At 42.7% G+C, this 14,778-nt stretch overlaps 1 protein-coding gene across 2 annotated transcripts in view; it reads right to left on the reverse strand.

Annotated features, from left to right (window-relative positions):
- Positions 1-14,778, reverse strand: part of Maml3 (mastermind like transcriptional coactivator 3) — a 396,447-nt gene that overhangs the window by 231,588 nt on the left and 150,081 nt on the right. The gene's annotated exons all lie outside the window — the stretch shown is intronic.

Raw genomic sequence — 14,778 nt, forward strand, 5'->3', positions numbered from 1 at the left:
CAAGAAAGAAGGAAGAAGAGAGGGACAAACAAAAGAAATCCTAAAGCATGACTTCAGCTCTAGCAGACTATCATGTAAGCTTTAGAAATGGTTCAGAAAATTTGGGTTCCTTTGGAAATTCCACATTACCGTTGGGGATACCATGGTGTTTCTTATTTTCCCTCTGCAGGCAAGTTTGCAACAGAGACCAGAGGTGAGTGGAGGGAAAGACAACAACCATGAATAAAATTAATCCTCTCATCATCACCAAATCCCTGGTTAATTTCTCTGCATCTGCCACCATCATTTATGTTACCATCTCCTGAAGGAGGAGCTTGTCAGTAAGAAAATTATGTTGGTAAATGGGTCAGCTATGGTTTTTCAAACCTTAATGCCCCACCCAACAAATCACCTGGGGATCTTGTGAAAGGTCACTTTCGATTCTGTGTGTCTAGTATGACTCCCAATCTCTGCTTGTATCAAGTTCCTAGATAATCCTGAAGTTGCTGATTCATGGACCACACTTCGAGTAGCAAAGTTACAAAGGCTAGAAATTGGGTGAACACACTCAGCTTGAAGCAGGGCCACAAATTTCGTCTATCTAACCATTTATTCATGAGGCAGTTTTGTCTGTTCCCTCAAGGAATCCTAATAAGAAGTAACTATTCGCGTCCAAAGTTCCCCAGCCACGTTAGGGAGGATGCAGGGACAGTTTTAAAAGCAGTGATCTAATCTTTATTATTTTGACTCTATGTATTCTCATACCTTAACTTTGTATTTGCAAACACTACCTATGAGAACTGGATTTTTGTTTTTTTTTTGCCATTGAGGCATTTTATTTATATGCAAGTATAACAGCTTCAGAAAAGAACCCCAGGATTTTCCTTTCTGTGTGTTTTGGTCTTGCTACTTCACATCCATAATGCCAGCTGAGGTTGTCAATGCAATGAAACCAAGCTGATGAAATGGGGCAGATTGCTCGGCCATTTTTCAAAACCTTTGAGTTGGTTGCACTGCAAATCTGGGGCTGATCCCTCTACACTGGTTTAACCTTCCTGTGAGGTTCACAACAGTTTTCTCAGCTCTGTTATCTCTTCAAATTCAAATCAACACGACTCATCATCAGAGTTAGAAATGATGACTCTGGAGCACGACCTATGAAAACCTGACATCTCTCCTCTCTTCCACATTGCTGATGCTCTTGAGAGCTTAGCCACAGCATTCGTTAGCCCTTCTGGTGGCACAGAAAGATGGTAGGAAGAGCCAGAACTGGTGATATTTTAAGGAAGAAATGTCACACAACTCTTTGCCTCCCAGAAATACTGTATCATTTTAGGAGATGACTGCAGCTTGTCGTTACAGGCGGGACAATTACAAGACAAAGAACCACCCTACCATATGGCTGATACTTACTTGACAAAGATGACTGATTTTACTCCATCCAGAGTGAGGAGACTAGGTCATATATGACTTTGCATGACTGGAAAACACTTCTTACAATACGTGCCAAGTATGGTAACTGCCATAAATGCTATGTATCTGATTCTCCCCAACCAGATTTTTAATCCCTTTAATGCAATTACTGGATTGCAAATTGGATTCCATACAATGGTTTTGCTACCTATGCTCAATTTTTCTCCCCTGTCTTGATCAATACACCTTAGTGCAATAGTGTACTGGCAAATACTTAGCAACTGGCTCTCCAAACCAAAAAATACCTAGTGCATAGCTACTATCAATTTTGATGGTATAAATAGCCTCATTATGTCCAATTTCAAGTACTAACCTGGCTTCACTGAACACAGAATTAGGAAGAAAAATTATACAAGGAAAAATCCAAGTAAGTCTGCTCTCATCATAACAGCAAGTTATGATTCTAAAGACGCAAAACACCGTTGCTTTAATAATTAAATCACAGTAATCTGGGAGAGGTGAAAGTATTCTATAACTCCAGGAAAGCTTAGCTCTTAATGTGGCCTCACTTCATTATTGAGAAATGTAGGCCCATAAGCCCTCGAGCTTTTATAAACCAAAAATACCTCCATTAGTTTTTTTTTTAAGTGACCATCTCAGGATCTGTGTAACTATCACGACATCTTGCAAAATAAGCCATAATAAGTTCAGAATTCCTCTACTTGAACTTGAGCACTGCATTCTTCCATTTTTGTGTGTTTTGCTCATCACGAGCTCTTCCTTTCATGAACTATAAAGCCTGGCTCCGTCAGCCTCTGAGCTGTGTGAATCTGCAGAAAAGGCTAAAAACATCACCGTGTTTTTATTGTTCCTTACAATTGCCTCTGAGAATAACGGTGGCTTAATGTCTTTATGTTCTCTCTTATATCTGAACTCATTTGCTTCAAATAATAGAATTTATTTTATAGTAAAAAGGACAACAGAAGGAAAACATAGCATTTTAACCAAAAAGTCGTAACAGGCAAATTTTTGTACATTAATATACATTACTCCTTCTAACATATCACTCCTTTATTACACTTTTAATCTACCTGGGATTCTTTATTAAATGGTGTTTTATGCATTTCCCCACACAAATACATCTAGTTATTACCAGTGAGTTCTTTTAAGAATACAAAAGCTACAGAAATTAGAGCTCACAGGGTGGGGGAAGGGAGGGCACTGGTGAAAATCTATCTGGCCAAGTAATGTAATTAACTTGAAGAAAAACATTTGCATCATGGCTATACTCATGTCTTTTTCCATCAGCAAAAGCCAAAACCAAGCAAACAAAAAGCCACCATCACTTGTCCACAATTTCAAACACCAACTATTCTGGCAGTGTAGCCAACATGAAAAAAAAAAAAATACTGCTTGAAACAAATTGGGAAAAAAAAACAAAAACAAATCAAATCCTCCTGCTGACTCTTATCATAATTCTGCATCTATTGAAATGTGGCTCAGGTGTACCTATTAACTTACCACCAAAGAATTTATCTTTTAAAGTCTTCTTTTTTAAACTTGTAAAATTCATTTCTAAGGTGCACCCATTGACGATGAGCACATTAGGTTAGAACACACGCAGAACACAGCGCAGGGTACCCCCTGCTGTTCTCCAGATGTTGGGAACTAGAAACATGCACGGATTTTTCATGTTACAAAAACAGTGGAAGTCAGCTCATCAAAGGTAAAACAGGCAGAATATGTCCCTGCCTCTCCTTCCCTGAGAAGGCATTTATATTCACCAGGTTCATCTCCAGTTTGACAGGATTATTAATAGGATGGGCTTACCACTCATGTGGATGAATGTGTTATCCACAGGAAAGAAAGCCTCTTCCTATCTGGGATGTTTCTTATGATGCCTGATGAGTGCCAGCTACTCTTTACATTAACCAGACATTTTGGTTGATCATTAGCTTGTAATATAGTAAAAGTGACAACATTATTTTCATCAAATTGTAATGTAAACCTTTTTTTTAAACAGAAGATTTTTATGTCAACCGGAAGTCTCTGGTTAACACACTTTAAAGATGTCACAGGAAATGTCACCGGAAATGCCGGTGATGAAATAGTAGGTACCGCAGTGGAGCATCTGGAATGATTGCAGCAGAGACTTCCTGGTTTCCCACTAATTAAGTACATCAGCCCCATTGCACCTAAGGTCAAGGTAAATTGAGATATTAAAAAAAATGTGAAAAGTAAAGATCTATTTGAGGGACAGATGTAGACACAAACATGTACATGAGCACAAGCATCCGATGAATTACATGTGGATATGTTTCAATAAACAAATGCCTATGCACAGGATTTTTAACAATCATGAATAAATGTATTTGTACCAAAAGTCAAAACCCAAAATCCTAATATTTGCAATCAGAAAGAACAAATAATCAAAAGTACATAGCAGCAATGGAAAAGAAGAGCTCCACACTGCAAAATTAAAAAAAATCAAGGAGGAGAAAGTGAGGAGCAGGACAATCAGCTGGCAAAATTGGCTCTTGGTTGGGTTCGTCCCCTTTTGGCCTCTTTCTAGATTCCTTCTTGTGTATGTTTGGGAAATGAGAGAAGGAAGAGGGACAGGGAAGGAGAATCGAGCTGGCGTTAATACCATCTCACCCTCTTTTCCTGCAGCCTAGAGTATGTTCTTTTTAAAAATGATTGTGAAAACATACCAAGCTGGGTTTTTTTCAGGGACACATGCACACATACACCTGAGTACATATGCATGCAATGCACATTCTGTTCTTCATTGCAGATGATTTCCCCAAGGATACTTGCTGTCAGGAGGCTACTACAGCCATGAGAGACACAGTGTCTCCCACCAGGCCTGGAGAGTTCTTGAGGGCATCTAAATCTGAAAGCTTTTAGCAAACCACAGATGCAAGCAAATTACCAAATCACAGTGTCTGCAGGACTGGATTCTGCTTGGCACAGGTTTGGAGCTGATTTTTCCAAGCACCTGAGCAAAGGGAAAAAGTGACTCCTGCATCTTGGCCAGTGCTGGGTCCCATTTAGATAACACTCCTGGATTTTGTGCTACCCTTTAGCTAAATCCAAACTGTTCTCTCCAACAGACACATGTCCACATGACTTTCAAGTCCCCTCACAGTGTCTCTCCCTCCTTGAGAATCCATACCATACAGACATGCCCAAATGTGGTTAGCTCACAGCAACAGGGACTCAATCTGACCTCCACTGACTGCCTGGTTCTACCCCTTTGCCCTTGTTTGTCCTTGGATCAAGGGGGCTAATAACTCCTCTTGGAAAATCCATTTCCAGGTGTAAATCAGATTTCTGAGCAGCAGGCAGAAGCATTCCTACAGCAATAACAGCTTGATATTAATATAGTGCATATTATGGGCCAGACACTCAAACTCCCTACGCAGTGTTACCCCATTTTTACAGATGAGATTGCTAAGGTGCATCCAGGCCAAGCTCTCCATGACCCTGACAGGTAGAGAAAGTCTAGAATCCTGTGATTCCACACCAGAAACCAGCTCTTGGCTAAAACCTCTAAGAACCTTTCCAAGCAAAAACAACTACTGAAATGTCTCCATTGGCAAGAACTCTAGAGTATATGGGGAGTACAGAAAGAGCACCCACTACCAAAGATACCTGAAGAGCACAGGAGGATGTGTATTTTCCCACATTACCCACATTTTCCTGTTTCAGGGAAGCAAGTAGACCAGTACACTGCCCCAAGCCTGCCCAGACATATTCAAGTGACCAGGAACCGAAACAGATAGAAAACACAAGCAAGAGAAAGAGAAGTAAAAGACACCTGGTTGCCCAGAGCCAGGATGGGGCGGGAGGGGAGATGGAGAGGGGCTAGAACACAGCAAGTAGATGAAAAGTCTCAGGTGAGTGTTCCGCAAGAGAAAGGGCATGTCCAGGAAGAAGCCTGCTGAGTGGAGAGGAGGGAAGAAGGTCTTCAGTCCTTTTCTCCCCTGCCAGATCCTCCATTGCATACCAGATAATACCACACCAGCCGGACAGCTGTACATGTGTCCCTCCCTGCAAGGGCGATAGGTAGGGAGGTGATAGATCAGAGAGAGATCATTGCATAGGAGGCTGATAGGATATGAGAGGTGCCTTCCGAGGACTATTAAGTAGGAGAGACAGATATATCAGCACTAAACATCATCAAAGCAGAACGTATCCACTACCAGAAAAGTCACCTGCAAATGTGTGTGTTGGAAATGCAAAGAATTGATGGTGGAAAAAAACCTTGGAGAATCAGAATAGGCTTCATGGCTGAGGTTGACTTTGAGCTGGGCTTTAATTGAAATTAATAGGTTTGTGATAGATAGAGGACAAGGTGAGCAAGAAAAAAAGCAAGCAACACTGCAAATAGAAAATGCTCAGAGCCTGCAAAGGTAAGACAGTAGCCAGGGGCAGGGAGCACAGTTTGGGAGGGTGGGGGAGGGAGCGCAGGAGGTGATGGCCGGAAACTCAGGGTGGGCATTCTGGACTTGAATGGGCAATGAAAAATCACTGAGATCTTCAGAGGAAAACGAAGCACTGGTTTTAAGAGAGATCAAGGAATTAGCAAACAGAAGGGCAATTAGGAGGGAGCCCAAGCAGTTTAGATGACAGATGAGGAAAATCACTTAGTCTCATTTTCTTTTCTCCAAACGAGGGAAGACATTCAGTCAGGGAATCATTGAGCCTCGGTGTCTCGAGGCAGATTTAGATGAACCTGTGGCATGTGTGCTGCAGCTGGCTGTTTTTCTCATTGAAAGCTCTAAAAGGTTTGCCATCACTGTCGTAGGTTCCATTTGCACCTGGCACATCTCTTCATCACAGCAATTCCAGTGGATTTCACAGCGCACTTCTGTTCCTTTCTCCTTTCTAACACAAGTACCTTGTGAGCAGGGGCTGTGCTCTTCCTGACCTAGCACACAGCAGTCAGTGTGCTGTGCTTTCCAGGTAGGGACACAGAATCCCACCAAGACCACAGATGAGAAAACAAAAAACGGAACTGCAGAAAATCGCTGGCTTGTTAACTAGAAACTGTCCTCTCCTCTAATTATCAATGCTTCCCACTGCTCCTTCTGAGCAGCCGTGGACCATCAGTCCACTAAGTCTCCCCCAGTCGACCATCAACCCAAACTACTCAGGGAAACAAAGGACTTTTTTCCTCTCTAGCTCATGGATTTTACTCCAAATGTCAGCATCCCTTATATTCCTGAATGTTACATCTAAACTAAGAGCAGAAATTAAAGAATAAACTCTTAGTGTTTATGAATTCCCAAAATTCACAAATATAATCAAATATAATTTGCCTTGCATTTTGTACTAATATAAATAAGGATGAAGACATTATGGGTCTCTGTCTCCCCCAAAACTCCCTCAAGTATAGAAACAACCAGAGCCTTGCGCATGCTAGGCAAACACTCTACCACTGAGCTACATCCCTAGTCCTGGGATTTTTTTTTTTCTTATTTCCATGTGGTAAATTCATGCATGCCTATGATCTAGTCACTCTTTAAAAAGTTCAATGTTTCTGTTTTTCTGGTAAAGAAAAATTACTCCTTTAGCTATCCTCACTTTCATCTCCAACAGCAGAGCTTGATGTGCTTTGGGGAGCCATTTCTCACAAAGATGCCATGTTTTTTATCACACTAGGAAAATGACTTCACTCAGACTTGGACCAGAGTTTCATAACAATTCTTTGAAATTTAGATGATTGGCTTGGCTCACTTACTTATGTTAGCCTTTCCAATGTGCAAGTTCAAAATTCAAATTTGTGCGTTGACACAACTACAACTTTCTTTTTGTCTCAGGTCTCTGAAGCTTCTTTTACATATACAAAATGTTAAGTCTGCCAGTATCAGATGTCTATAAAATGCTGACCAAACTAGGAAACTAAGGTTTTCTGGGAGGCCATAGTATAAGACCTATCACAAAAATATATCCAATTCATTGTTCAAAGTGCTCGAGGAGCCCAACACTGAAGGGACAGAACAAGTTTCAGGCCTCAATAAAAAACAGATTCCATGACTTCATGGCCAAGGTCATATTAATTTCTAATGTGTTTACCAACCACCTGCACCATAAGACTTGGATCCCTATACTTCTTCACTTTCTACAAATTTCATATCCACTAAAATAATTACTAAATTACTACCAAGTAACAGTAAGTAATGTGCTTACATGAGAGATTATTTTGGGAAGATGGAAATGTTCAAATTTGTAGTGACTGTTACACAAATACACATACTTAGTTAAACTCACACAGGTATACACTGAATATTATTTTGTCGGTTATACTTCAATAGAAAAAGTTTAGAGCTGAGACAATAGCCTAGTGGAAGAGAGCCTGGCTAGCATAGCAGAACCCTGGATTTGATCCCCAGCACCAAGAAAAAAATTAAATGTATGAAACCTCAGGAAAATTTCCAAAGAAATTCATATCTAAAATATGAAAACAAATGTTTGAAACTTTTCATAGTTCTAAAGAAGGAAAAACTTATTTGCAGTAGAGAAGTATATAGAGAAAGACACAAACATATAACAAAATATAATAGAGAATGTCTAGAATATAAACTAAAACATCTAATATTTTATCTTTCACATAAACATACTATCTGAATACTCTTTTGGTAAACTACATGTCTAATGAGTTCATGGAGTCAATTACATGTTAGCTTGGATATGTGACCACTAGGACTTATCTGCTATATGTAGCTACAAATCAAGCCACTTGACTCAGTTACATACTTCATCCTTCCTCTTAGCGTTAAGGCAACCATACTATGGTCAACTAAGCTAACTGACTTAGTCATAATGGCAAACGCTGGGTCACTAACATTAGACTTGATGAGTTCTCTAAAGCAAACAAGATTTCTCCAACAAGTCATTTCCGACCTCAAGAGCTTTGCTTTGGCTACAGTTCATGAATACTGATGCCAGACCAAATTCACTCTCCATACTTCACTTAGTTGTTTTGGTCATAAAGAAGCCAAACTCAAAACAATACTGAATGTATTGGCAATGTTTAAACAATGGAAAATTATCATGGATTGCCCGAGGGAGTCTAAACTATAAAGGTTAAGCATAAAGAGTCTAAGTTCTGGACCACAGACTCTTGGAAATCATTTCATTTTGTTGAGCAATTGTTACTACAACAGAAACTTAGCATCACTCTCACTTGAAGCTACATTTTTAAGTCAGACTCAGCCAAGATATTTCTGGGTCAAAGGATGAAGCAGGTCACCTAAAATGGTGCTGACAGGCCATCAACATCTGTGAACATCACAAGTTCACACCTACGATCAAGACTACTGATTCTCCAAAGAAACAGCTCAGAGGATGGAATTCTACTATGATTGTCCTTCCCTGGTGGACAAAGAAAGGCAAAAATCCATTTGTTTTCATTCCAAACCACTTTGACAAATCTTGCTGAAACAACAAAAATAGCTATATCATGCAAAGATGATAGAATTACTTTTTAACCATTTTATCAGAACAGAAACCTCTACACTGGCAACGTTTTTTTGTCTTCCCCACTAACCACAGGCAAATCCCTAAAATTCAAAGCCAAATCATAGACAAACATTTTACATAGTTTTCTGAACCCAGAATATTCAAGATGTTGCTGATGAATTAAGGACCTATAACAGTCTTTTAAAAACAAACAAACAAACAAACCCCAAATCAATTTACTTTTACATTTTATTGAACTGGCTAAACATCTGTTACATAAATCCCGTGTTAACTACTTATCATATGGGATTTTGGAGAAGTATAAGACAGGGCAATGATTTCATTGCCAAAGGCTATGTATACATTAAACAACTAACTGGCTGAGGGAACCCAAGCAACGTCTTCAGTGACGGTGGGCCTCTGTTTCCCCATGTGTAAAAATGAAAGAATCAGAGTAGGTAATTCCTGAAACCCTGGCAAGCCTCAACTCCAATTGTTCTGATGTGTTACCAGTGAGACTGGCTTAGAAAAGAGCGTGAGCTCAAATGCACAGGGAAAACCAGTAGACCAGGAGATCAGATCAGAGGGAGCTCAGTGGGGTGGGAAAGGTTTCCGGGGAAGCAGACAAGTTTCTTGCTTGGACTTGACTGATGGGTGGGTTGGAGGAAGGACACCCTTTCCAGAGAGCACCCACAGGGTGCCTGGAATGGTTCTCAGGTTGGAGCAGGGGGAGGAGGAGTGTGTATTTGTCTCTGTGGATAAAAGGAGTCTGTGTTGTCAGGTGGTCACTATATACAGGGGAGGGGCATGATGGCCTGATGACATGACCCTGTTACCCCCCAGGAGAGTCTCCCCATTCTCTTCTCAGAATCACCTGGCAGAAGAGAGGCAGGTGTGAAACTTGAAGTGTGCCTGATGTCAGAGGGGGCCGGTGTGTTCAGAGGAGACAGTGTGAGAAAGTGAGTAGGGGCAGGAGGAGAAGCTGGGGCAGGGCGTGTGGGCCCTGGCAAGGACAGTGGCTTTCTCCTGGGAGAGACTGGTGCTGCCAGATGGTTCTGAGAAGAGAACGGGAGGGGTGTTCTGCCAATATCTAGTAGGAAGAGGCCGTGTGCTATGGTCTAGATGTTTGTCTTCAAAGTTACCGAAGACCTAATCACCAATGAGACGGTATTGAGAGATGGGGCCTTTCGGGAGGTGACTGGCTTGGTGAGGTGGAGTCCTTGCAAATGGTATCAGTGGCCTTAATAAAGAGGCTCAGAGAAGAGATTCACTTTGCCCTTCCCCCATGTGAAGTTATGAGAAGACATCTTATGGACTCTCACTAGACATTGAATTTTGACCTTGAGTAGACTTCCCAGCATCCAGACCAGTGAGAAATAAATTTATGCCTCTTATAAGACACCCAGTTGGTGGTATTCTATTACAGAGGTCCCAAAACAATTATAACACCAGAGATGCTGCTAACACCCCAAGATTCACAGCACTGTTGCCCCAACACAGAAAACTGTAGTGCTGACCGTGAAAAACTGCCCAACACTTCAACTCTGATAGAGATCTCCGAAATACGATAAAGCAATAGCATTTTTTTTTTGATCTGAGAGTGTCTTTCACATAAGATTAGAGATTGAAAATTGCATTGTTTAGAAAATGCAACAAGCCCCTGTTTTGGACTTTCTGCCCTTCCTGAGAATTCTAATTAGGAACATTCAGATTAAATCTGCGGATGAGCATTGAAAGGATGACCCACCCTCTTTTCTGGTCCTACATGGAAATTCAGGGAAGTTTATCTCAGAATCAAGGCAGCCAGTCTCCTGGGCCACTGGGCAATGCAGACTTTTTCCAGTCCTGCAGCTGGCCAGCGTCAGAGCTGGGGCTGCAATCACCCCATCTCTCAGAGCCATCCTCCTTCTACCTGAACTCAAAACTGATGTGAAAAACAGAGCCCAAGACGGTCATAAAGAAGTCCTTCGACTCAGGCCTTTGTGAGTGGGCCTGCATGGATCACCTGTTCTTGGTCCCTGAGTATGTCAGGCCTCCCAGGAAGCAGAGGCTGCAGTACCATGTATGGCTGTGTCTGCCCCAGGGCCCAGCCCCCGTGAGCAGAGACTTCTCCAGAGGGGAACCTTGGGGAGCCATAGGGAGAGGCCTCAACACGGGGAAGGGTCTTGGGTGCAGCGGCCGCTCTGTCTTCTTCCTAGCGGACAAAGGGCAGCTGCACATCCTCCAAATGCCTCCCCACAAAGTCCCAACCCCACAAGAGCAAAGGGCAGAACATACAAATATGCTGGGCCTTCCAGTCTCTCCTTCCAGTGTGGGGAGTCCAAGAGCTCTGGGTCTCTTTACTGTCCTCCCCATGCCCAGTGTGCCTTGGTTCCTTTGGCCACCCACTTATGGTCTCCCTCCTCCTGACCCTGCTGAGCATCATGCATGCACTGTGTGGCTGCCATCACCTGCCTCTCTGCAAACCAGCCACTGAGCGGGAAGCAGCGCTGCGACCTCCCGATTTCCAGGTGGGACTGGAATAAGAACACATCTGCCTTCCACTCCCACTGGGGCTCAGGCTTTTAGCGAAACTGACGACAGCCACAGCAACAGTCCTCCTCGTGTGGTATTAGTTAGTCACATCACCCCGCCGCCGCCAGTTTCCAAGCATCTTGTGCAGACTGGCTGTGTGTTAGAAATCATTCTTACCTTATCTATAAACCTTTCAACAACCCTGTGAAGTAGGGGATTTTTTACTTTATTTTAAAGGTGAGAGGACTATGGGTCAGAATGATTTAAGACCACAGAGCTCATAAATAAAATTTTAAAACATTTTTGTCCGAGCTCCCTTTTTCTTCAATTTCTAAATGAGCCTGGACTTGCCTGGCCTGTAGTTCCATCGTTAGTTAATCTGCCCCTCTGTGGACATCTCTGCTTGACCCTTCCACGTTGCCTCCGTGTTCTTTAGCTGCCAGCTGAGCTCCAGCCAGGGCCAGGCGCAAGCAGCTGGGTCACAGGGTGTATGGCTGGAGTGCGTCCCCTCAAAATTCAAGTGTGGTTAAGTGGCGGTATTAAGAGGTGATTATGCTGTGAGGACACCCCCTGGTGAACAGGATTAAGGTCCTTATGCAAAAGCCTTCATGCAGCATTCATGCAGCTTGCCCTTCTGCTTTCTGCTAGATAAGGACGCAGTGATCCCCCACTCCAGGAGATGCACAGCAAGGTATCACTGTGGAAGTGGAGAGCAGACTTCACCCCACAATCAAACCTGTTCGCTTCTAGACTCAGACTTCCCAGCTTCTGAAGCTGCAAGGAGACAATTTTCTGTTCTTTGTAAACCACTCAGTCTCAGTTATTTTGTCATGGCAACACAAAATAGACCAAGACAATGGTCTCCTAGAACCATCACTAACAGCAAGCGTGGCCTGGGAATACCTCACTGAGCTTGAACCTGCTAGGTGTCTGGAGAGCCTTGTGCTTACAAACTTTCCTATGTTAGGCTACAACCTGGTGTGTGCAATCCCTTACCTCACCTGAGTTTCTCACCCAGGACCCTGCTGGATTCCAACCCTACAGTCACATATGATAGAGACTAATCGCATCATCTCCCTCGTGCCTCAGAGCCGTCCAGCCCCCGCCTGCATACACACCTCCTTTGGCTGTTATTTAGGAGTTTTTAACTTGATTTTGTCCTAGTGTGGGGTCATCTGGTCAGTCTCTTCCCTTTCTATCAGGGACGCTACTCATATTGGGTCAGAGCTCTCACTCAAATGGCCTCATTTTAAATTACCACCTTTTAAAGACCTTTATTCAAACATTCTGAGGTACTAGGGGTTAGGCCTCCAACAGAGGAACTCTGAGAGTGAAGAGAACACTACAGTTTAGATAAAAGAATATATTGTGAACCCGACCTTCGCTATTATTAACATCTTACGTTACTATGGTACTTCGTCACAACTATTGAAGCAATATTGACATATTATGATTAACTAAAATTCATGCTTTGTCTAGATCATTTTTTAAATGCCATTTTTCCCAAAGCACAACATTCCATGCCATCAATAGGTCTCTCAGGGCTCTCCTGGGCCGTGCCAGTTTCTCTGACTTTCCTTGTTTTAGAGAACCAGTCTGGGGAGGATGGGGCAGCTTCTCTGAGAAGTCTGACTGGGCAGCAGAGTGTCTTTCAGATGGGGTTCCACTGCTGTTTTTCTCACAGCTAGACTGGCATTATGGAGCCTTTGGAGGAGAGCACACAGGCAAAGGGGCATCCTTGTCACATCCTAACAAGGATGCATGATATCAACAGAATCTATCAGTAATGCCGAGAACCTTCATCAGCTGGCCGAGGTTGTGTTTGCCAGATTTCCTCACTATAAAGTACACTACAAGGTACTCATTAGAAGGAAGTCACTTTGGGTGCAGATCCTACATGAGAATGGGAAATTACGTTCCATCTCCTGCTCAGTGGAGTAGTTACAAAAGTTATTCGGAATTCTTCCATGTGTGAGACTCGCCTTCCCTCCCCACTTCCTTAATTGTTCAGTCACTTATTTACATCAACTTTTGGGTGCTTACTTTATATTCTGGGTTATTCTCCAGTGCTACGCTATTTAGGCTGCTCAGATTGTTCCAGTTTTGGGCCCTGGCAGTTCTTTAAATTGGTTCTGCATCCCTTTGACATAACCTCATTATTGGGGGGCTTGTCTCCTAACACTTCCTCCTTGCCATTGTAAGTTTCTTTAGGGTCCTCTTCTATATTTCCTGTCCCATCTCTGCAATTATCCACTTCTTCAAGAAGTTCTGGTTTCTGAGTCTGGAGAATGGCATTAGAAACCAGGAGTGGGGCTCAGGCTGTGCTCATTGTTACTGGGGTGTCATTTCCAGGACCTCGACTGACAGAGCGAGGGATACGCGCACGGCTAACGTGCACATAAACCTACCGGAAGTTCCATGGTAACCACCTGTCTGTACTAAACCAAGCACGAGTTCACACTGGTATCTCCTCTGTGGATCCACCAACCACACCGAACCTTCTCGACTTCACTCCTTGCTTCACTGCAACCTTCAACAGTGAGAGTCCTGCGTGCTTCCCTCCCTCCAGCATCTATTTTGTTAATCATTCAATCCCAATACACAATAGAGCTGCTTCAGAATTTTTAATCCATGCTTCTTTTAGGGGGAAACACCCTATGAATTAGAACAAAGTGCACATGTCCAGCTGTTTGGCCTTAGTTTTGCCATCCCCGTTACTTCCAAAGTGACTTAGGTCAGCACCTTCATCCCCAATTCCTTCCATGATGTTCTTTTATATATTTGTGACAGATTCCTCAATCTCAGTCTGCATGTCTGCTTTGGAGCCTCTGACCCCCTACATACTTTTGAAAAATTGTATACCTTAAGGTAGACTCGTGCTCTAACATTCTGTAGTTTGGACAAATGCCGTGTCATGAATCACCATTAGAGGATTTTAAAGAATAGTTTCACCACCTTAAAAAAAATCCCTTGGGCTTCACCTGTTCTACCCTCTCTTCTCCCCCAAGTTCCTGGCAACCACTGATCTGTTTCTTACCTCTATGGCTGTGTCTTTTATAGAATGCCGAAAAAATAGAATCCCCCAGTTTCCAGGCTTTTCAGGCCAGTCTGAACGGTTTAATGGTGAGGTCGTGGTCAGCAGGGGGTGCTGCTGAGCGGTAAATCAGCGAGGAAGAATGAGGATTAGATTTGGTGCCATGGAAGATGGTATTAGAGGAAGGATAAGAAGGTGTGAAATATTGTTTGAGAAGTGAAAAAACAAACACACCAGGGAAGGGAGAGTAAGTGTGCCGGCAGTGGAGGTCTGCTGGGGAATCTGTGGTCCCGAATTTCAAGGGTAATACTCAATATAGTGAAGGGCTAGGGTTGGGGAAAACAGTAACTTTATAGTTTGAATTTTAATGT

Source organism: Cavia porcellus, unplaced genomic scaffold (assembly GCF_034190915.1).
Source record: "Cavia porcellus strain 051 isolate PalLab524CR breed Dunkin Hartley unplaced genomic scaffold, mCavPor4.1 scaffold_14, whole genome shotgun sequence".
NCBI lineage: Eukaryota > Metazoa > Chordata > Mammalia > Rodentia > Caviidae > Cavia > Cavia porcellus.